The sequence below is a fragment of the Notamacropus eugenii genome, chromosome 2 (genome assembly GCF_028372415.1).
Source record: "Notamacropus eugenii isolate mMacEug1 chromosome 2, mMacEug1.pri_v2, whole genome shotgun sequence".
Lineage (NCBI taxonomy): Eukaryota > Metazoa > Chordata > Mammalia > Diprotodontia > Macropodidae > Notamacropus > Notamacropus eugenii.
Genome location: NC_092873.1, coordinates 188,255,522 through 188,277,763, shown reverse-complemented (window position 1 = coordinate 188,277,763; position 22,242 = coordinate 188,255,522). Strand labels below are relative to the sequence as shown.

General features: G+C 39.3%; 1 protein-coding gene and 1 long non-coding RNA gene across 5 annotated transcripts in view; one reads left to right on the top strand and one right to left on the bottom strand.

Annotated features, from left to right (window-relative positions):
• The window catches only part of FOXO3 (forkhead box O3), a 153,886-nt gene that overhangs the window by 101,674 nt on the left and 29,970 nt on the right, over positions 1–22,242 (bottom strand). The window lies entirely within an intron of this gene.
• LOC140526625 (uncharacterized) overlaps positions 11,010–22,242 on the top strand; it is a 66,259-nt gene continuing 55,026 nt past the window's right edge. For 2 of the 3 annotated variants that reach the window (XR_011974451.1, XR_011974449.1), the window contains exons 1-2: positions 11,010–11,737; positions 16,677–16,860. This is a non-coding gene — a long non-coding RNA (uncharacterized lncRNA). Of the gene's footprint in view, positions 11,738–16,676; positions 16,861–17,585; positions 18,113–22,242 lie in introns of those variants that run through there. The other variant, XR_011974450.1, reaches the window with a different exon arrangement.

The window sequence follows — 22,242 nt, the reverse complement described above, 5'->3', positions numbered from 1 at the left end:
TTTTTTCCTTCATTTTTAAAAATCTTTTTTAAAGAGAAGGGTTCCTAGGTTACTGAGGAGGTAAAGGAGTATTTCTGGAAATGATTATGATATGAAACAAAGTATTTATACTTTTAAAAAAAAGTATGTCTTTACAAAAGGAAAAATAAAAAATAAAATGGGCACAGTAGTATAGTAACACTAGTATTAATTGGGCCCCTCCTTCCAGATGCACTGCCTGCTGCAGCTATATTTCATCCAAGCAGCAGAATCCTTAAATAGCCACCACAAACATAGAAACATGGGCTTTTCCGAAAACCCCCAAGGTCTAGGACACAGGGAAGCCTCCACAGATCCTTTGCTTCCCTCAAATTCTCTATCCTGAAAACTTTGTCTATCACAAAAGACAAAAGCCTCCTCCCTTTTTTTAGAGTAAATAATACATCCTAAGGAACTATATTAGAAACGCAACTCATCTCCATAAAAAAATGCTCTTAAATACACTATTTACATACTTTCTGGTGGGGACAATACAGAAAGCTTCAAAAGTACAAATGATGACTGTAATAGAAACTGAAAAGTAACTCTATATATAGTCTGGGTGACAGAGCAAAAAAAAAAAGACTTGGGTTGGCTTTGTTAGGTCTTTAAAAATAGATACTTAAGCATGCTGTATTTTTGCAAAACAAAGGCTGCATTTGGAAAATTAAATTCCTCAAACACTGAAAATTTTCACAGGGCAGCAGTCAAAATTAGATGAAATCACAGGATACAGAGGTGGCAGTTTTAGTGAAAGGGGCTTTTCCCCTCCTCCCTTCTTTTCAAGATCTTTTCCCAAGTGTTCCTAAAAATTCAATTTGCGTTCCACACCACGGCCCCAAAATACTGTCTGTGTGCTCACACCTTTCACAAACCAGGGGAAACAACAACAAAAACAATTCCAGAAGCTTTCAGCGTCTGCACACTCTTGGTCTAACAAGGGTGTGCAAGACTCAGCTGCTTGAAGGAAAAAGGGGGAAAAAAAGACACGCCTCCACAAAATATCTCTCCTTGGGCAGAGTATTAAAATACCAAAGGATAAACTGAACTTTTAGTTCTTGTTTGTACTGTTTGGGGAAGCACCATGAAAATGCCTTGGATTAATCGCCTCTCCTCTCCACCAAAGGCATTAGTCACAAATTTATTCTACTACTCATAAAAATGTTTGAGGACACGTTTTATTTAATCTTTTACATTTATATATTTTCTAGGTATATTAGGGAAAAGGGGAAAGGAGATGGAAGGGGGGGGAGGGGAATCCTTTCCAAACTTGGCTCCAGTAAAGCCTGTTCTTATCACAGTGCATAAGGCTGGGCAAAAGTAGTATTTAAAAAAGGACTGGAGTCTGGCCAGATTAAACAAAGCTGGATTTGGGAATGAGAACGGCTCGTCAATTCCACATTGCGATACTGACCTATATTAACTCTCAGTCAGCTGAGCCAAGCTAAAGCCAGTGGGCCAATGAGGCAAGAGGGAGGGGACCAACAGAAGCCTATGGGGGAGCAGCCACGGGGACAGGGCTCAAATTTGCTTTATATATTTTTAGAGGCAAGGAAGTGGCAAGAACAAAAACAACATGGAAGAAGAAGAAGAGAGGACAGTGCCTAACTGCCTGCCTCTCATTTGACAGTCCTCTTGCTATACTTAAAGAGTTTTTAGGGGGACAGAAGTACTGCTGAAATCACTTTAGACCTTTTGGTTCTATTATAGAACAAACCTAGAACCTCCAAAACTGCAAATAATTTTTTCCTTCTTTTGAATTTCCAAAATTTGAATTTCTAAAACACAACTTTTGACATGCCATGCATCCCTTGAGAGAGGGGAGTGGGAATGGGGAGGGAGACAGAGAGACAGAGAAAGACAGATGGGGGAAGAGGAAGAAAGGGAAGGAGGGACACAGAGAAGGGAGAAGAGGAAGAGAGAGGGAGAGACAGAGAAAGAGAAGTGGAGAGAGGGAGGAAAAGGGGAAAAACGGGGAGAGTTGGGAAAGGGGGAGAGGGAGGGAGAGAAAAGGAGTGGGAGTGAGGAGAGGGAGAGAGGTTGGGAAAGGGAAGAAGGAAATTAAATATTTTTTAAAAGATACCTATTTCTGTCAGTTTCTTTCTTCTCCCTCCCATGCCTGTTAACCCTTACTTGTTCTGACCTATTTACCATTAGACAGTTATCCAAAATATCTGCTGGGGATGGAGGGAGAGGGGGAAAAGGAGAAGAGTAATTTCAAAGTATCTTCTTCATAAACTCACTTTTTAAAAAAATATTAGAATGGTAGGGTTAAAGAGAAAAAGGTATTATTTCAGTACTATCCTCCTCTTTTTAGTAGTCTGGCACCTCTAAAATGCACAGCTTGCAAGGAAACACAAAAAGTCACAAGAAATGTGAAAAAAAGGAAATATGCTTGGTTCACCATTATTTGATTTTTTTCTCTTGGATTTTACCTTTTGACATAATCATTTCCCATGTACTCACCCACAAGCTGTTCTATATAAAGATGGGGATGATCTAAACACTGTCAATCTCCATTTCACAATCAACTTCTCCTCATACATTTAGAAAAGGCAAAGGAGGAAATCTTGGTATTATAACATATAATCTTATCTTCTAAGAAAAAAACTTCACACCAAATCTTCTAGCATCTTTGTCCATCAAAAACTGTAAGAAGGGCCTACTGTGCTAACACATCAATTTCCACATTCCCACTCAACAAACACACAAACCTCTGGTTTAAAAGGGGGAGGGGGGGAGGTACATCCCTTCCCCTGCAAAACCCATAAGTCTGATGACACTAAATGGTCTATCTTTTTTTTTTTGCCATGGGCCCATTTCTCCATGAGCACATTTAGAAAAAAGTAGCCTTCCCTCAATGCTAAGGATGTTATGATTAAGAGCAAAGATTGGCAGATATATTATTGAAGGTTGTTATCCTCCCTTAGGCCTCTGGGATTACTGCTTTCAATGACCATTATCAGAGCTCTCACAGGAACTGGGCTGCTAAATGGTTTCTCAGATGGCCTCTGAAAACTGCAACAAATGGCAAATTCTGAGATCCCAGTTGTATCGAACAAATGCCAGACGGAAATTCATATCACACTTCACCCCTCCCACCCCCAGTGCTAAACCAGAAGTTTAAACAGGTGTGAATAGGTAGACCAAATCCACCAGAAGGACAACTGAAAAACCAGATATGCTCTATACAATCCCATTCCAAAGATGTATTTCACGATTAGCTTAAGCACATACACACAATAACTCCTGTGTTGATTTGAAACACAGTTGCCCACTTGGAAAAGGGATCTGAATTTCTCGACAGCAAGAATGACTACTGTTCATTCTGTAAATAACTTCTTTACTACAAAATTATGGGATGAGAAAGGTGAGGTTATAGGAAAGGGATGGTGGACCTAAGAAAATAACCAGAAAATATAAAACCAAAAGGACATGACCACTATTACTATACAAAGCTGGAGCAGCAGAATTGTTCTAAAGACAACACTAAGAACTCTCCCTCATAATAGAATTTTTAAAACCTTACAGGCAATATTAATAATAAGGCATAATAGTGAACAATGGATATTGAGGAAGACATCAAGCATTTGTTAAGTACCTACTGTGTGCCAAGCATCGGTCTAAGTTGCTTTACAAATATTTCATTTGATCCTCACAACCACCATGGAATGTGGGTGCTACTATTATACCCGTTTGATAGTTGAGGAAACTGAGATGTTTAGCACAGTACATAGCACATAGCAGGCACTTAATAAATGTGACTTGTCCAGGCTCACATAGCTGGTAAATGTCTGAGGCTGGATTTCAACGCAGGTCTTCCTGACTCCATGTCCTGCGCCACCGAGCCGCCTCATTAAGCCAATATTGGAGCCAGGAAAACCTGGAGTTAAACCCCACCTGTTTTAGGTGTGGAGACCCTGGGCAAGTCATTTATCATTTTAGTATCCCAAGTAAGACTAGTAGGACTATAATTTATTTTATGTGAAGGAAGAAAAAGAAAGAAAGAGTGAGAGAGAGAGAAAGAAAGAAAGGTAGAAAGAAAGAAAAAGAAAGAAAGAGAAAGAAAGAAAGGAAGAAAGAGAAAGGAAGAAAGGAAGGAAGGAAGAAAGAAAGAGAAATGGGAGGGAGGGAAAGAGGAAGGAAAGAAGGAAGACAGACAAACCTCACATCACATAAACACAAGTCAAGCAAAATATATTCCTACATAGGCCCCATTCAAAAATGCATTTCTTATTCTCCATATTAACTTATCACCCTTTAGTAAAGAGGTAAGTGAGTTTTTTGTTTGCTTTCAAACAAATAGAAAATTTGCATTGCTAGAGGATGTCTCCCTTCCCAGAGTTCCCCATATTAACAAATCACAGGCATGAGCAACAGCCCCCGGCAACAAACTCACTTCCAACCAACAGGTGATACAGTGGATAAGTGTTGGGGGCACTAATGCTTTTTGGGGGGCATCCTGTGCTGTTCCTCTCCTAAATACGGAGAAACAACAAGTTCCTGGGAAGTGGATTTGCCCAAGGTCACAGAGCTAGTCATAGAGAATCTGGTACCAGCAGCTGAGTCTCCTCTTTCCAATATGCTACTTGGGGGAGTTAATCCTTCCATAGACTGAGAACCTTAGCCTGGGCTATTCCAAAACCTCTGGCCCCAGAAACACAATATGCCTATTGCTTAATTTGGTTCTATTCAGTCCTATCTTTTCTTTCTTTCACCTGTGCAAAAGGGGTTGAAATCAAAAAGAAAGAAGAATTTAACCTGTTTTTTGTTTACTTCCAGATCTCAAGTTATTATTTCAAGCTGCTTTAGAGTTATGAGGAAACAGTGCCTGGGCAACTTTTCATGCACTGTTTCCTGAATTCCTGACCCAACCGTGAACCTCAGGCTGCACTTTAATATGGGTTCTGATTCTTAGGCTTTTCGGGTCTGAAGGGCCCATTGCTCTCCTTCCTACAGCCTGAGTTTACAAACCCAAAAGCAGCAGTTCTGGGGGAGGAGACACAGGAAAGAAGACAAAAGGGAGGAGGATTGGGAGGAGAAGGGAGGGCACCAGTGTCAGCACACGGGATTCCAGTGCTCCCTGTGGGAGCAATCCTACTCCTAGTACTCAATGTTCTCAGACTTGCTTGTAAATGGAAGACTTTCTGGACTGAGCAGAAAGATTAAACAGTGTACACTGGCCACTTTTCAAATGTATTTTCAGATTAGGATTCCATCCCTTCTGTAGGAAATGTCTGCCCTAAAATGTTGGGTATCACAGTACAGCTGCTATGGACTTCTAAGTTTCCCCTCACAACACCCCCCCCCCCCATCTCAACACAGATGATCATCCAAATGAAGCCATTTATAACTGAGATATGTTTTTTTTTCCCTTTTCTCATTTCAATTCCTCACTCAAGAGTGAGGGGGGAGGGAGAAAAGTGTAGGGGTTATATGCCACTTTCATAATAAAAATTTTAACCTAGTTAGTAAATGAAAAAACCAAATTCCCTTTAGGAAACCAGCCACTCCCAAGCCTGAGAACACAGAAAACCTCAGAAAACACTAAAATGAATTTTAATTACAGCTTAAAACATTTAAAAAAGCAAACCATAAGAGAAAAGAATTTTCTGTCTGCCTCTCTGATTTAAAACACACCCAACTCTTTCCTTCCTTTAGCTTTTGCTGCCTCATTTTCAGCTTGGTTCATGGTAAGCAAATTGCCCTTTTTCTCCATAAATTCGAGTGCCCAATATAGTTTCTCACCTTTGGGACTCGAAAGGAAAATCAGTTGTTTTGGTTGGCAAGCACCAAGCACTTTCAGTGGTAGCAATGAGCACACAAAGGAAAAAAATGCTTAAGAAAGCAATTCCTGTCTGTCAAATTGGCCCGCTGACAGCCAGCACTAGTACCATTTAACTACGTCTCTCCATCCTCTGGCTTGGTCACAAAGTTATTTGTGACCACAAATTTGACTGGCCATTCCCCTATGTTACCCTGTTATATTAAGAGAAGGTATTTAGCATTGACATTGTGATTATGGCTAATTCAAAGTAAAGCTTTCAAATCAATCAATCAATCTGCAATACCACCAACATTCTTGGTACCATGTAAAGCACTGGATATAAAGGAAACAAAAATGAAAGTGTCACTCTCAAGAAACTTTCACTCTATTACGAACAACAACATACATAAATGTAGGGAAATATATAAATACAAGGTAGCTGGGGGGGGGGGGGGTGGTAAAGAGAGAATAGAACTTGGGGCAATTCAGGATAGGCCCTCGGCAGAAGGAGGCGCTTAAGCTGAGTCTTAAAAAAAAAAAGGTATGGGCAGCTAGGTTGCCAGTGGATTGAGCACCAGCTCTGCAGTCAAGAGGACCGGAGTTCAAATTCCACCTCAGACACTTACTAGTTATAACATGATCCTGGGCAAGTCACTTAGTCCTGATTGTCCCCTCCTCCTCATCAAAAAAAAGAAAAAAGAGAAAAGAAAATGGCTCAGATGTGAAGCAATGGTACAATGGAAAGAAAGAGCAGTGGATTTTGATTTAAGAGAACCTCTTCAAATACCAACTCTGCTATTTCTTACATGTATAACCTCAGCAAATCACTCCTCTCTGTGCCCCCGGTTCTCCTTAAAAAGAAGAGTTCTAACTAGATGGGCTTTAAGGTTAAAGACTGAAATAGAAGATCTCTAAGGCTAGAGACCATATAATTAATCCAACCCTTCCCCATTTCAGAGCAAAGTAAACTGGGTCCCCAAAAGACGGAGTGACTTGCTTGGTTCACATAGGTAGTGACTGTAAGAGGCCGGATTTGAACTTGGGTCCATCTGACGCCAAAATCAGTGCTCAGTTCCACACTGATTCCTCCCTCTGATCCTGGATCTTATATGGAACATTTTTTTACACCTTTAACAGTAGGGAGCCTTTCTATTTAAAACAAAACACAACCTGTACAAGCAACAGTGTGTCATCAGCCCCAAAGTCCCTTAAACTTCTAATAAGCATACAAAGAAAACACTGCTTTCTTTTCCAAATTATGCTTCGTTCCAGAACGGTCACTGAAAGCCGTCAACCAATCCCCATGAATCCAAGACCCACTTCTCCCGGCTTGACTCCTTCTCCCATCCCACCTCCCAATCAACTCTCCTTAGCCCTGGGTTAAACTGCAGGGAAATGAACCTGCAAGTCTGTACTAGATTCCTGTAGAACTCTAAATGATTAGAGAATGATGCCTGCACTCTAAGAACAAAAGCCTCCCCAGCAGATTAATAGCTTTCCAAGACTGGAAAGGAAAGATAGGCTTGAGAGATAAATCTGGCAGGAGTGTTTATGCAAGCATATCGGCCTCCTTGGTACTGAACGTCCTGAGCAGCCTTTACCGAGGAAGTAAACAATGCCGTGTGTGTGTGTGTGTGTGTGTGTGTGTGTGTGTGTGTGTGTGTGTGTTTTGTGAGTGTGTGTGCATGTGCACAGGGCTGGCTGGGATTGCCTGCTAAAGAATTCCGGACTTACAGTTAAGAGAAGAATATGCGTCATAGATAGGGTCTCCCAGACACAGGCTATATAATATTCTATCCCGTAAAACTGACACAAAGTTTAACTCAGGTACAAACTGACGTTTCTGCATATAACTTTCTTCTCCCGCCTCCCCCTTTCTATATTAATCATCAGTACTGTTAAAAAGAAAGGATGCAGAAAGAGCCTGCAGAGAGAACAGCAGTTGGCTATAAACTCAGGGGATATATTAGATAAACTCCCCAAAACAAAAAATGGCCCCCAACAAATGTCAATTCCACTGGGACTAAAAATGCGTTTGTGTGTCTTAGTATTGGGAGGTTGGGTAGGGAATGACTCTGTGTGGCAATTCCGACCTGTGACTTCCTTAGCAGAGGATATTTCTGGGGAAACTGCCCTTCTCCAACCTCTAATTCCAATTGCTGAAGATTAACAAGCTACTGGCACTTTACGGTCTCCGGGAGGCCAGCAGAAAGTAAAGTGAGTTGCCCACAGCAAGTTAAGCGTTAAGTGTTAAGAGACGTGGCTTGAACCCTGAAGGCAGCAGTCAGAATGCAGCCCCTGACACTTTCTGAACGTACACCCTCTCCCTTTCTGAATCTCAGCTGGCTCATCTGTAAAATGGAAGGATTGTATTAGAAGACCTGGAGGTCCCTCGGTCTAGGATCCCTTGCAGTCTATCTGTGCCCTACCTGTTCTGTATGATAAACTCACCGAGCTCTAATTCAACATTGTTCTGTAGAGCCTACAACATTGTTTGTATAGTCGACGTTAAATAAACTGAAGCAGTACAATAATTCTCTTTAGCCAAAGTTTCTCACATTCCTTCAAACTTTTTCCGGCTGTACCAGAACAAACTAGGTGTTTGTTTTTGTCCCCGTTGGAGAAAATCATCCTAGCACAGCAGAATCTGGGAAGCACTCACATCTCCTCGACTCCCTACCCACCCCCACCCCCGGGCGGTATGCTTGGGGTCAATGCTCAATCAGACTTCTTTTTTCCTTAATCCTTCCGCCCGTGGCTTTATGGGGTGAACTAAATTAAGTTACAGTTTTCCATTCAGTGGATCCAGGCACTTGCCATCACCATAAAACATCAATGACCTTCACATTCTGGGGTTCTTTACTCCATCCTGCCAAGTTTTTAACCAACCTGATGAAAGACATAAGTGACAGTAACTAAGACAAGAGAAGGGAGGGTGGATGGTCTCTGGGAGTAGGTACAATACAGGTTTATCTCACACAAGTTCCTGCAAAACTGAATATATACTGATTTATTTTGGTCAATCAAGACTCATTTTAAATGTATCATAGAAGCCTGTTATTTAAAGAAATTCTACTGTATGTTTCTGAAAAGGTTCCTCCTCCCCAATTTATCTTTTTACCTGAAACTTTATTTTTTTCACTAAGTGAACTGAAAATATTTGAGAGTTCCCATCCAATGATTCAAATCGAAATATTATCCATGCTGTGCAACTATTGATCATATCCTTCCCCAAAGTTCACCAGAAGGCATCCTCCCCAAATGCTGAAGGTATCCCTCAATTCCTTCAGACACTGTAAGGATAAGAGTGGAGTACTTTATCAGTCAAGTAAGCTAACTAGCATTTATTAAGCACTCATGTGCCAGGCACTCCTCTAAGTGCTTTGAGTACAAAGAAAGGCAAAAACCAGGCTCTACTCTTAAGGAGTTCACAAAACTATCTACAAACAAGAGAAATAGATACAATAGATACAGATGACAAATTGGGGACAGTCTTGGAAGGAAGGCACTAACATTAAGGGGGACTGGGAAAAACTTGCTGAAGGTGGGACTTTAGCTAAGACTTAAAGGAATAGAGGGAATCTAAGAGGGGTAGATTAGGAAGGAAAGCATTCCAGACAAGGGAGACAACTAGTGAAAATGCTTAGAGTCAGGAGACAGACAGTCATGTGCAAGGAACAGCAAAGAAACCAAATATAAAACCCTCTGTTTGGTTTTTAAAGCTTCCTATCTTTGCAGCCCTCTTTTACCTCACTACCCTCCATGGACTCAGTAATCCAGTAACATTGAATCTTCTTTTTCTGTTTTACAATTCTTTGATGACATCCTTTACTCCTGTTCTTTAGAGTTACTCATTGGTTCTATGTTGTAATCTGCTCAAATTCACCATGGTCCTTTCCATTACCTTTGGGTGATGCTCATCTTTGGTTCTACAGAAGTGATACTATCCTAGGTCTTGCTGCCATATAACATCATTAAAATGTTTGTATTGAAAAGGTACACCTTTGCTGTTGTGAGAAGCCTGGGGTCAGGAATATTTTTTTTTTCAGTTTCTCCTAACTAATCCAATCCACTCTCCTCCTTTTCTACTCTGGGCCCCAGCTCACTGTTCATCTGTACTGTCTGTCCTTGATGTACATACTGGATAAGCTCCATAGGGTATCCATTCAAATGCATGTTGAAATCTCAACAATACACATTATTCATCCATTTGTTCTTTCCTGTATGGATGAATAGACCAAAGGCCTTTGAGTGACTACAGATCTCTTCCAGGAGGGTCTTTGGGCTTGACACAATCAACACAATGTCATCTACAAAGAACATCTAGAGAACCTTACTGACCACAATGAATTTCTCCTTGACCTGGATCTCCTTTATCACGGAGGAAAATACTTTTGGTGGGCATATGTCTACAAGTTTTATGTCTCTCAATGGCCAGAAGAGCTGTTATTTCAGTTGTTATTATCTTCTAAGGAATCTTGAATGATCATAAGTAATCTTTTGAAGATCTTTCATTCTTAAATTTTGAGGGTTTTTTCCCCCACAAGATTTACCTTACTTAAAATATGTATTAGAGCCCCAAATGAATAGAAACTGGTTCATTTACATACTGAAAATTCCTTAGGCAGAAGTACAAAAAGGGTGGCAGACTGGCAGATAGGGCATGCCAAATGCAGAGGAAAGAGCTTCATCTTGGACTTTTAAAGTAAGAAGGCAAACTTTAAAGAGCACCCTCCAGAGCACAATATATCGTTAAACAAGTCAACAAGTTACATAATTATCTTAGAGACAAATTAAATATTGCATCAAGGGTTTCTTATAACAACCCCAAAGGAAGAGAGTATATTGTAATTCAAACAATGCTCTGCGTGTTTAGGGAATCATTCCTACCAAGGTGGGGGAAGAAGAACAAAGACAAGTTTTTACTTTGAAGCCAAACAACCAAATATTTTTTATATATGTATATACAATCACAGACAAGACAATGGACCGAGCCAAAGAAAGACATATGTGCCCTACCAATGGCGAGCTCAAATCCGTCTTCTGTCTTATCAGCTTAAACAATTAAACACAAAATGTAACTTGAATGGCAAAAAAACCCCAAAATCCGTTCTGGTCCTTACAGTCTAGGACAGCCTTCCCTGGAGAGGTTCAATCTAGGAATGGCAGAGCATGGGATAGAAATAGTGAGGGACCTCAAAATGAGATGCAGATGAGAATTAGGAATCTAGTGAGGAAGTAGAGGCTCAGGAACATGCCTCACAGCTCTCCCCTAGGGAGCATTCTAGAGCCCAGGAACACAAAAATTCTACAGTAACGTGTCATAGAAGAGGTCAGATCCTCCACGAGCAGAATTCATTGTTTCAAAGCCAGAAGGAACAACCCCAGAGCACTTCTGGTCCAACCTTTTCCATTACTACAGATAAGGAATCTGAGGCCCAGAGAGGCTACATGATTTGCCTAAAATCATTCAGATAATAAGCTGAGAAGGTTTGAGCCAAGATTTAAACCTGGATTCTCTGATTTCAAGTCCTGCTGTCTTTGTCATGGTGCCATAATACCTCACACCTTAAGGCTACTCTAGCTAGAGGTAGTGCCCTAGCTAAGAAGGAACTCTCCAGTTTGGGTTTATTTATACACCTGGTGAATCTCACAAGGATGGTGTGTCTGGTGAGGCAATGAATTCCAGGGTTGTGAAAGCAGAAAAGGATCTAATTTCTCTTTATGGAAGACGCAAAAAATGAAACACACATTCTCTTAGGAACTGCTAACTTCATCATTCCACAGCACGTGAACAACAAGGAAGGTACCCAAGTGAAAAGGAAATTCCTTTCATCTTTCCAAAGTCTTAAAATCAGCAACGGTGACTTCCATGTTAAAAAGTCTCTAGCAGTGTGGGGGAGAAGAATGTCTTATCCAAGAGTCCTTCCTTCCCCCATGGAAGAATAAACCGTAAGCCTTGACAGAGTGGAGTGGTTCAGTACCCCTGCTTGAGAGTGTCTGAGTAAATAAATGGGCAAGTTTCTAGCTAAATATGTGCTGAAAGGTATCATAGTTCAGGGAAATAATGGGTGGGGCTCAAAAGGCTGGTCCTAGTTTCAACTCTAGTTAAATAACAATCACAAATCATACTTACAAAGCATTTTTTGACACAGTACTTTTGCCACAATGACCCTGTGAGGTAGAAAATGAAATATCCCATTTTACAGATGAGGAAACTGAGGCTTCAAGGATGTTAAGTGCCCAAGCTCTATAATGAATATTAATATTCTGAGGATTAGGCTAAGGAATTCTGAGCTCCACAATAGAAGATATTATTACTATTATAATATTATATTCATTTACGTTCATTTACCTCCACTAAAATCCTATTCTTAGCTACTCATATGGTGATACCATGACCCAGGGTCTCAGAGGCCACACTTTACCTATACCAAGCTAGAAAGTCTTTAGTCATGGACCCACCCAAGGATCAGCCTACCTAAATTCCAAAAGATTCATCCAGAAAGCCTGGGCACCAGGGTATAGATTTTTCCTTTTTGGTCTCAGCATCTAATGAAAACTTCTATTAGTGTATACGTTGGTGGGAAGGGGGGAGGAAAGGAATTTGGTTTTGTGGAACAAGTACTCATGCTGATTAAACAAGGGCTCTGTTGGAGTATTTTAATCCATAACCTCCCAGGCCAAAGCTGAAACTCTAAGTACAAGTTGAAATGAAAGTATAAACCATTTAAAATACACATTGGACTCAGTATCATCCAAAATTGGCCCTGTTTTCTAGTAAATGTTCAAATTTCCAGATGCCAAGATTCTAGATGAAATCATCAAAATACTACAAAAGTGCTACATATTATTACATGCCTTCCACTCATTAATTCACACAACACTCCTGCACATCATGGATGAGCCAAGTTATCTTCTTTACAAAAGGCAGGCTCAATGATTTTACCAAAGTTACACAAACAAAAAGCGAAGCCAAAGAGAAAGCAGGAGGGAGAATGCCCAAGTCTTTGTACCTGACAATATATCAAATGAGTCTGTTTTATATCTTTTCCCTCTGGGAGCTGCAAAGGATCTAACTGGTCTATGGCCAGCAGTATGTGGTGAAATACAGATACCAGGAAGTAAATAAGCCTATAGGTAAACAAAGGCCATGCCCACTATGTAGTTATAAATAGCAAGAATTACCTGTTGAACCCAGAGGGAACATGGACATACAGGCTTGGAAAAGTAATAACTTGAGCAGGAAAACTGAGGCATCCTCTCTCATAAGCTCCTACCTCCAATGGAAGCAATTAACATTAGACTGGAACCGTGGCAGAAATACGTTTGATGTTGGTGATTTGCTCTGGCTACTTTTGAACGTATGTAAAACAATTTATTCAGTATAAAAAACTTCTTTCTCACAAGCAAAAAACTTGTTTTTAAAAAAGCCATATGAACTAGGGAATTTTTTTTTCAATTATTACACATTTATTTTTCTCTCCCTCCCATCTATTGAAATAGAAAAGAAAACAAACCCATGTTACTAACATACAATTAAGAAAAACAAATTCCCACATTAACAGTGTCCAATCTGGGGGCCTTTTCACCTACCATTACCCAATGTAAGACTTTATTTAAAAAAAAATTACTTTGTTTCCAGAGGAACAATTGCTATAGCTCTTCATCTTTAAAAAGTCAGACGAATCTGGTATACACTCACTCTATCTCTACAGGCCTTTTATAGGTTATTGATGAGAGATAAATCTTCTGATATAACAAGTAGAATCACTTTATAATAGCCAATGCTAGAAAAATATATATATCCGAAAGACATCTAGCTAATATATATGAAGGCACATTAGTTGCGTAGGTCATTATTTACTAAAAGTTTATCCACAGAGCCACTTTTTCCCAATCAGCAAAACTTCTATAATGAAAGTTGCTTATTACTTAAACCTTAGAAATTTCAAAACTGATTTTTCTTCACCTATATATCTTGTTTCTTTTATCTCCTATGCTGTTTTTCCTATTGATAGCTTTTGGTCCTGACCCCATGTGTGCCTAAGGGTTTTAGCACCACACTATAAAGAATAGCAATTTATTTCTGTAGGTTGAAGGTTGGAAAGCTCTGACCTAAAACATAGGGATCATAGGATCTTAGATTTTGGAACCAGAAGGGATTTCAGAAGCCAGTGCCCTCATTTTACAGTTGAGGAAACTGAGACCCAGAGAGGTCAATGACTTGATCAAGGTCACGTAGGCCATAAAACTCAGAGATGGAACATGAATGCGGAGGAAAATTGTCATTACTTTCCCTCTAATATGTGTACATCATTGCTGGTTTGAATTGTATATCCAATTGAAAACATTTAATTCTATTAAACAATACTCTATGTCAGCTCTGCCCATCATGGCAAAGGCTAATATGGTGCAAACAGATTCTTTTATGGCAAAATGATACTAGTGAAAGTCACTGATTTGACTAACCGTACCAGCAGTACCGTGGCTAATAATACCTCCAATTCATTGCAACATTGCATCCAGCCTAACTTTTTCACAAAGTCACAACTAAGACTACAGCTATCTGTAAAAACCTGGCTACAGCTTCTAGATACAAAAGTCTGTTACTAATGGCAGTTCTTTAAGGTCTGAAAATGTCCCCCAACACGATGGTCCGTAGATACTGTGTTCCCCCACAGTTCATTGCCACCAAAGTTTCCAGAAGCGGAATGCTAAAATTAAAAACTTGTTTTTCTCCAAGCACAGATACTTTCTGTGGCTTTTTAAGTAGGCAATGCTTTTTGGTATGTGTCAATGTGTCAAGGACCGGCAATTCTGTCCTCAGTGGGAACTCCTTCCACTGACCTGTCTATACAGTCTCAGAGTCCACACGTGGGGCTTGCCCATTACCACATAGTTTGTAAGCTGTGTAATACACGCTCACATAAGGTACTATATCCTATAGACAGGGTCGTACTTTCCCATGGGGAATATTATTAACATCTTATCCTTACATGGCACCTTGGATTATGAAACACTTCATATATACTCTACCTGCCTGGATCCTCACAACAATTCTGTAAAGTAGTAGGTAAGGCATGCTTATTTTTCCCATTTTACAGACTAGGAAAACTAAGTCTTAAAGAAGGTTCTAAAAGAGTTAGGAAAGTTTCCATCGCTAGTATCTTTTCTACTCCAGCCACGGCTGAGTTTCTACTCAGAACAAATGTGATCTATCATTCTGGGGATGCCAATTAATGTATCAACACTTAACTTGGAATCAGGAGACTTATTCCGGAGTTCTTATCCCAGCTCTTCCACAAACTACATGTGTGATTCAAAGCAAGTCACTTCATCTCTATGGATTTCAAGTTAGATTTCTAGATCATCTCTCTGATTTCTCCAAGTCCTGAAATTCTATAAGGCTATGTATGAGTAACATTTTAGCATTATTTATCATATTTTTCATATTGGCTAACCAAACATCTAGAGCACCAACAGTATACAGTAGATTTGGTAAAAGTCACAGGAATCATTAGGTCCAAGGGAGAATCTAGAAAAAAGCAGCACTTTATTCCCTTCCCAACAGACAGAACACATTGCTTGCACTTTCTCAGACATGAATGGGAAACGTAGATTCGTCATTTGGCAATGTTAACAAAAACCTATGGGAAAGATCATGAATTACAAAGAACAAGTTTATTACTGGGGAGGAGGTGGTATTGACAGCGGCTCTGAGAATTAAAGGCATTAGGTCTTTACTTATTCTTACACAGAATATGTGAAGTTTGAGGAGTACAAGGGAGAAAAATTGTCCTTCTAAATGTAAAGCTATTATACCAAACCTATTTTCAAACTTTCAGATCAAAAGTGCTATTAAAGTAGCCTACATTCTTGTGATGCCCTTTTCTCTGGACAGCCGCCTAAAGGCTGTATTTTTAAAGTACAAAGCATTTATCTTTACCATTAATCTCAGGAAAATTGAGACATTCCTCATTTTTCATGCAGATGAGAAATACCCAGACATCTAAGTTCCTTTTAACATAGTCTTGGCAAGAGGCCACAGATAGTTTTGGGGTTTTTTTAATGAAAGGCTGACAATAGGGAAATAGACGAGGCCCTTGTCTGAAGTTTCTTATTTCTTCATTCTCACTACTTTGTCCCAAAACACTAGTGACTTTAGAAGGTTTGATTTAAAAAAAAAAAAATGCATCTCTTTCCCTCCCAAAGGCCCTAAGCCCAATTAAAAAAAGAAGTCATTCATAATTCTGGACTCTTTGGGAAGCATGAGAAAAACACTGAGCATTATTACTGCTTTCAAGCCACAGATAATTTAGATTTTTCATTCTTCCTTCTACTTTTAAGAGGGGACTGGCTTCCCTATGCCTCCCACCAAACTGCTTCAACTTTCCCAAATCTGAGCTAGAAACCATATCTTTTCCCCCACCTTTGTTAACACAATGGACTTTCAGCTCAGTTAAGCAAAGATTTGTATTTTTGTATTATGTGAAAATTTGTTTTAAAGAAAGCATGCAAAGGCTTCATCATCTCCAACATGTTTTCATATTACACGACCATTTTAATGGAGGGAAAGGCCAATAAGAACGTAGTTCCCCCATTACTTTGTCACACCACCAACCACATAGATAACACCTTATAGGCTAGTTCCTTATAAGCCTATTGGAATCCCTTGGTCCCAATTGAAAATCCACACCCCCCCCCCCCACTCCACCCCACCCCTCCCAAGAGAATCTTGTGCTTATTAGCAATATAAAAGAGGCACTTGCCTTGCCTCCTAGAACTTGGCCATCTCTTTGTCCTCTTATTTCCACATTATTCAAACACTTGACCACTTAGTCATCTTCTTATAAGTCCCTTGATTGTTTCTGTCTCTTTTTTTTTACAGGCTTTAACCTATGAAGCTTGGCTGAAGGGTGAACACTACGCTAGAAGACCTATTATTTGGTTCCAAATCCCATGTGGCAGGGAACACGTATAAAGCTTCTCTCTTAGTTCCTACTTCTAAAAGGACTGAGGCTGGATCTGAGATCTCATTATGAGGGATGAAGAAACTCCTTCTCCTGATGCAGGTTGGTACTCTCTCTGCAACTTAGAATCTTAAAGGGATACCTTGAAAATGGAGAAGTCACAAAGTCAGTATGGGTTAGAGGCAGAAACTGAACCCAGGTCTTCCTGGCTTTGAGGTTGGTTCTCTAACCACTAAGTCATGGGCAGAGTTTAAAAAAAAAAAAAAAAGGAGCAGCTGCTACTAAAGTAAAATTTGGGTTCAATAATACAGAATTTTTTTTAAAAAATCTCAATTTTGTATCTGAATCTATAAAAATGGCATAAGTCATTTTTTGTTCTGAAGACCATGGGGAGCAAACAAAGAAAGATCTAGACCTAAAAAAAATTTACACATTAACAGTGGGTAAATTTTTTTTAAGCTTTTTAGGCTTAGTGGATTTAAAAGGGCCATGAACTAGGAGGGAAAAAAGCAGGTAAAATCCATCACAATTCAAAAAAGACACCCTTCTTTACTTGAAGCAAATCTAGCTACTCCCCTAGCTTCTCAACTAAACTTGCATGAGATACAGATGGGAGAGAAGAGAGGCCATGGCCTATGCTGAAAAATTGCAACCTCAGTCACCCAGGACAAATTATTCATGCCATAGACTTTATTTACTGACACAAAGAGAGACTTGGAAATGTGGATAAACTTACACACACACACACACACACACACACACACACGTAACACAGGCACACCACTTTCATACTAGCACTGACTTAATTTTTCTTGTTTTCCCCCCAGAATCACTAAAGGGAACAGAGAAAAGCCTTCTTCCCAACTCTATACTCCTAGAGTATAGGAAGAGCCAACATTCATCCACATCTGAGGGGAAAAAAATGGATGTAAATGATTACCTTTCCTTCTAGTGGGGCTTATAATTTTCCTTTGAATTTCATGAAAGGCCACCCAACAATCATGACATTTATTTCCAATTTAGTCCTATCCAGTATCACAGAAGCCAAAGAACAGAGCCTTTCTTCTTCAATTTACCAGAAATTAAAGGCCCATTCTATAGAAAGTAATTTTCAAAGATGGGCTAAGTAGAACCATATTAAAGTCTTAAGTTCTGGTCCCTAGAAGCCTTGGGACCAGGGTCTTTTCTGGGCTATAAGCCAAGTGCTCTGAGATTTGGCAAACAGATTTTAAAAATATGTATAACATTATATCATATTATTATATTACATGCTACAGACTTTAAATATATTTTAATATATCATGACATACATAACATTCTATAATGTTATGTAAAATATATAATTTTAAAATATACATTGCTTATATTATATCAGAATACTTACAAAAATAATATAAAATATGTAGGGCTATATTTTATACATAATATATAACATACCTACAAATATATTTTAAAGTCTGTTATGTAATATATATTATATATTTTATAAAAAAATAGATTTGAGTCTGAGATAGATATAGATAGAGATGGGGATTTTTTGTTTTAAAAACTCTACTTTTCAGAAAAAGAATTTCTACTTCCACTTCCTTTGAATACGTCCATCTTTCCCCTCACCTTTCCTGCCAATCTTGCCCTGTCAAACTCCAATAGCCTGGTGAGGTGGGGTCCCTAGAAAATAAAACTGGGGATGCAAATTGATCTGTAGCAAACTTCACAGAATCATAGAAACTCTGAGTTGAAAGGGCCCTCAAGGCTAACTAGTTCATCCTATCCCTGAACAAAAAAATCCCCTCTACATTATCTCCAACAAGCAGTCACTGTGCCTCTGATTGAAGATATCCAAAGAAGGGCAAAGCCACCACAACCTACCACCTCCCAAGACAGCTATAAATTGATAAGCACTTTCTTGTTCTTTGTGGGTATCTGTTCCTACAGCTCTGGCTCTGCTCCTTTACCTTGAACTGATCAAGTTCCAGCCATGCCCATCATGGTGGACAATAACAATTAGCTCCAAACCTCCCAAGCACATCCCATTCACCACCACAGTTTCTATGGGAACCACACTTTTCAGACTTACCTCCAAATTCTTTCCATGCAATTTTCTCTCTATCCAAGTATAATATCTTTTTATTCCATTTTACTACCAATGCTCTGTATTTAAGAGCTCTTCTGAAAAGTACTAGTGAGTCTTAAGAATATCATCTAGTGACCACTAAGCATCCCTGTGTTTCCTAAAGGAAAAAATCCTCCTCTAAGGTCAATCCAAAAGTGGTCCTTGAAAGAGAAACCCAGGGTCTCCTTGCATTCTGTCAATTAATCTAGCTGCCAAGTCACACTGCCTCTCATCTAAGCACCACTGAGGGAAAAGGAGGGCTGATTCTGGATGGAATTTTGAAAACTATGAGCCAGTTTGTTTTTACATGTCCTTCAAGGCCACATTCTGATGCTAAGGCTAACGCAGTGTTCCTTGGGCCATTGGCTCCATCTGATATGGCCATCATGACATCCTTCCGACAGCAATAATAATACATTAGCCAGCAACAATAACTTATTTTACTCTTTACCTGGCTTTACCTTATGGTACAGAGGTCATGAGCTTGTTAAGATGCTGGGCCAAGATAGAAATTATCTCTCCTGCCTCCCTCCCCTCTGTTCTGATCTCATTTAGCATCTCATGCTGTAAGTATACTTCCCTTTACTTTGGTCACTCTCTTGTCCTGATTACACCCAGCATATTTTAATCTTATCTTTTTCCCACAAGGCCCCCATCCGTCTGGGGATGAGTCAGTACGGACAACTCCCCTGTCTGCTGCTGCTCTTAAAATTAAGAACATTCCCCAAAGACAAAAACAACAACAAAAACCCAACCCAAACATAAGCCCTTTGGACACAGCACACACACAGACAGACACATACAGACATACAGACACACACACACACACACACACACTGTGCTGCCTCAGTAAATCTCTCCTGGGAATCAATAGTAGTCCCCTCACAATGTCACAGCTACTAGTTAGAAAACTCAAGTTTTAGAGGTATCATGGTGGCTCAAGGGGGGGCCAGTCTCAGAGTCAGTAAGATCTGGGTTCAAGTCCTTCCCCCGCTACATATATCCTGTCTGAGACATCCTGGGCAAATCACTGAACTCAGTGCCTCAGGCCACATGGAACTCCCTATATTGATGAGATCATAGCAAAATTTTAAAAATTACATAAATTAAATTAAAAATAAAACAAAAACTGAAGGGCAGTAAGAACAGAGAGTCAGCTTGCAACATATTCAAAAAGCTTAAGTCCTTCTCTTATGCTTCCTCAGACAACACCCTGACTCCTACTGGTGAGCTCTCTGAGGGCAGGGACTGTTTTCTGCCTCTTTTTTAAACCCAAGTACTTGGACAGTTCCTGGCACACAGTAAGCACTTAATAAATGCTGGTTGATTGATCATCCTACTCCCACTGTGAAGTACTGAGACCATGAAAGCTGCAGAGATGACACCCAGTCTCTGGACAGGGAGAAATCTGACAGACTTGGCAAATAACTTTACGTGGCAGAAGACTGGGGAGCTTCTTGTATATCAGATCAAGTTCCACAAAAAAACAGATGCTAAGTAAGCTTACACATCTCGTGCAATGACTCGAAATAGTAACATCTCTTCTTTCTTATTCCTGAAAACTTCAATATATGTTAACTGGAGTTCAATATAAACTAGAAAAGTTGTTTTTTTAGGTATCATTATTTCTACCAAGTAAAAAGCATAAGATCCACATGGAGGAAGGACTTGTTTGAACACAAACATAATACCAGGTGGTGCAGTGGAAAGCATGCTAGATTTGGAAATCAGGAGGGCCAAAGTTCAAATCCAAACCCTGCCTCCTTCTTGACCGACTCACTTAATCTTCCTCACCTTCATCTGTAAATTGGGGCAATAACAGCACTTATCTTCCAGAATTGTTGTGAAGATCAAATGAGATAACAAATGTAAAGTGCTTTGCAGACTTTTAAATACATACATAACATGTAATATATAAATATATACACACATATGTATATATACACAGTGTATATTATATACATAATATATAATAAATACATAAATGCTAGCTTTAAATAAAGCAAATATTAATCTAAATAGCTAAATTTAGATTAATATTTATTAATTAATATTAATAACTATTAACATTAATCAATTTTTTAGAAGACGACTGGGTGACTTTAGGTACTTAACAAAACAAGGCAGTTTCTTCACTGTAAAATGAGGAGGGGTTAAACTAGAAACGACAGGCAAGGTCTTTTGAAGCTCTAAAAGTTGATCATTGGATGCTTTCACATTGACCCAACTTTGTCTATCAATTCCTCCATTAGTAACTATAATGCAATAACAAAAAGCATCAATAAAGTGTGTTTTAAAAGATCTTGGATGCCATTTGAGACAGAATGCTGAACATAAAGAAACTTGTATATTTAAGTATTTTAATGAGCAGAATCACCAATAGGCAGGTGCTTTACGATGTAATGTGAACCAGCTTATAATTTGTTGGCACTTGGTGGCCCAAACTAAAAAACTCAGATAGAGTTGCACTTTATTTATGATTACAGTCACAAAACTTTGAAAGCTCTTAATGTATTAGGGGCACTAGGATGTTGTGAATAAAATTTTTGAAGGAACAGACTTTTTTTTTTTAGCTTATTTTTTATAAACATTACTATTTAAAGTACCACTTTTTAGAGAACCCGATAATGATCCACAGTACCATAAAAGTTTGATTCTCTTTATTTCCCATATGGTACTTTGTTTTACCTTGGCCATAGTCTCTATAACATAAAAATGAAGAAATTCTCTGTATTTTTAAAAGTTAACCAGTAGCATTCTGACAATAATGCAACAAAAGTGAGCAAAATATACCCTCTCCCTCTCTCCCTCCCTCTGTCTCTCTCCTCTCTCTCTCCCTCCCTCTCTGTGCCCCAGAGACAGGTGCCAATCTCTGACCTGAAAAAAGAAAAATAAGTTGGATCTGGAAAACAAATCATGCCTAGCAGGGATGGAGGCTAGCTATGAAGGATTTAGACAGCTCAATTAAGACAGGGCAGGCATCTACCCTAAAAGAAGACTCCGTAAACTTACCTTTTTGAAGCAGGATTCGAGATATAAATGAAATCTACATCACGAATTTCCATAGACAGAAGCCTCCTTAAGTGAGAAGGGAAGTATGCATCAGATTGTAGATTTAAGAGCTTGAAGAGACCAAGTTCCTGTAGGCCAACCTTCTCAGTTTAGAGAAGAGGGAAACTGAAACCCAGAGGTTAAGGCCTAAGGCCAGGATTCAAATGCCAGTGTCTTTCCACCTGGAGTGGAGTATTCATTCCATGATATGTAAAATGTCATTACTTCTTACAGTGTAATATCATGTGTTGTCTCAACCCTAAAATCAACTTCGAGAAAAACAAAACAAAACAAAACTTTTGGCCCATGATACTTTTATA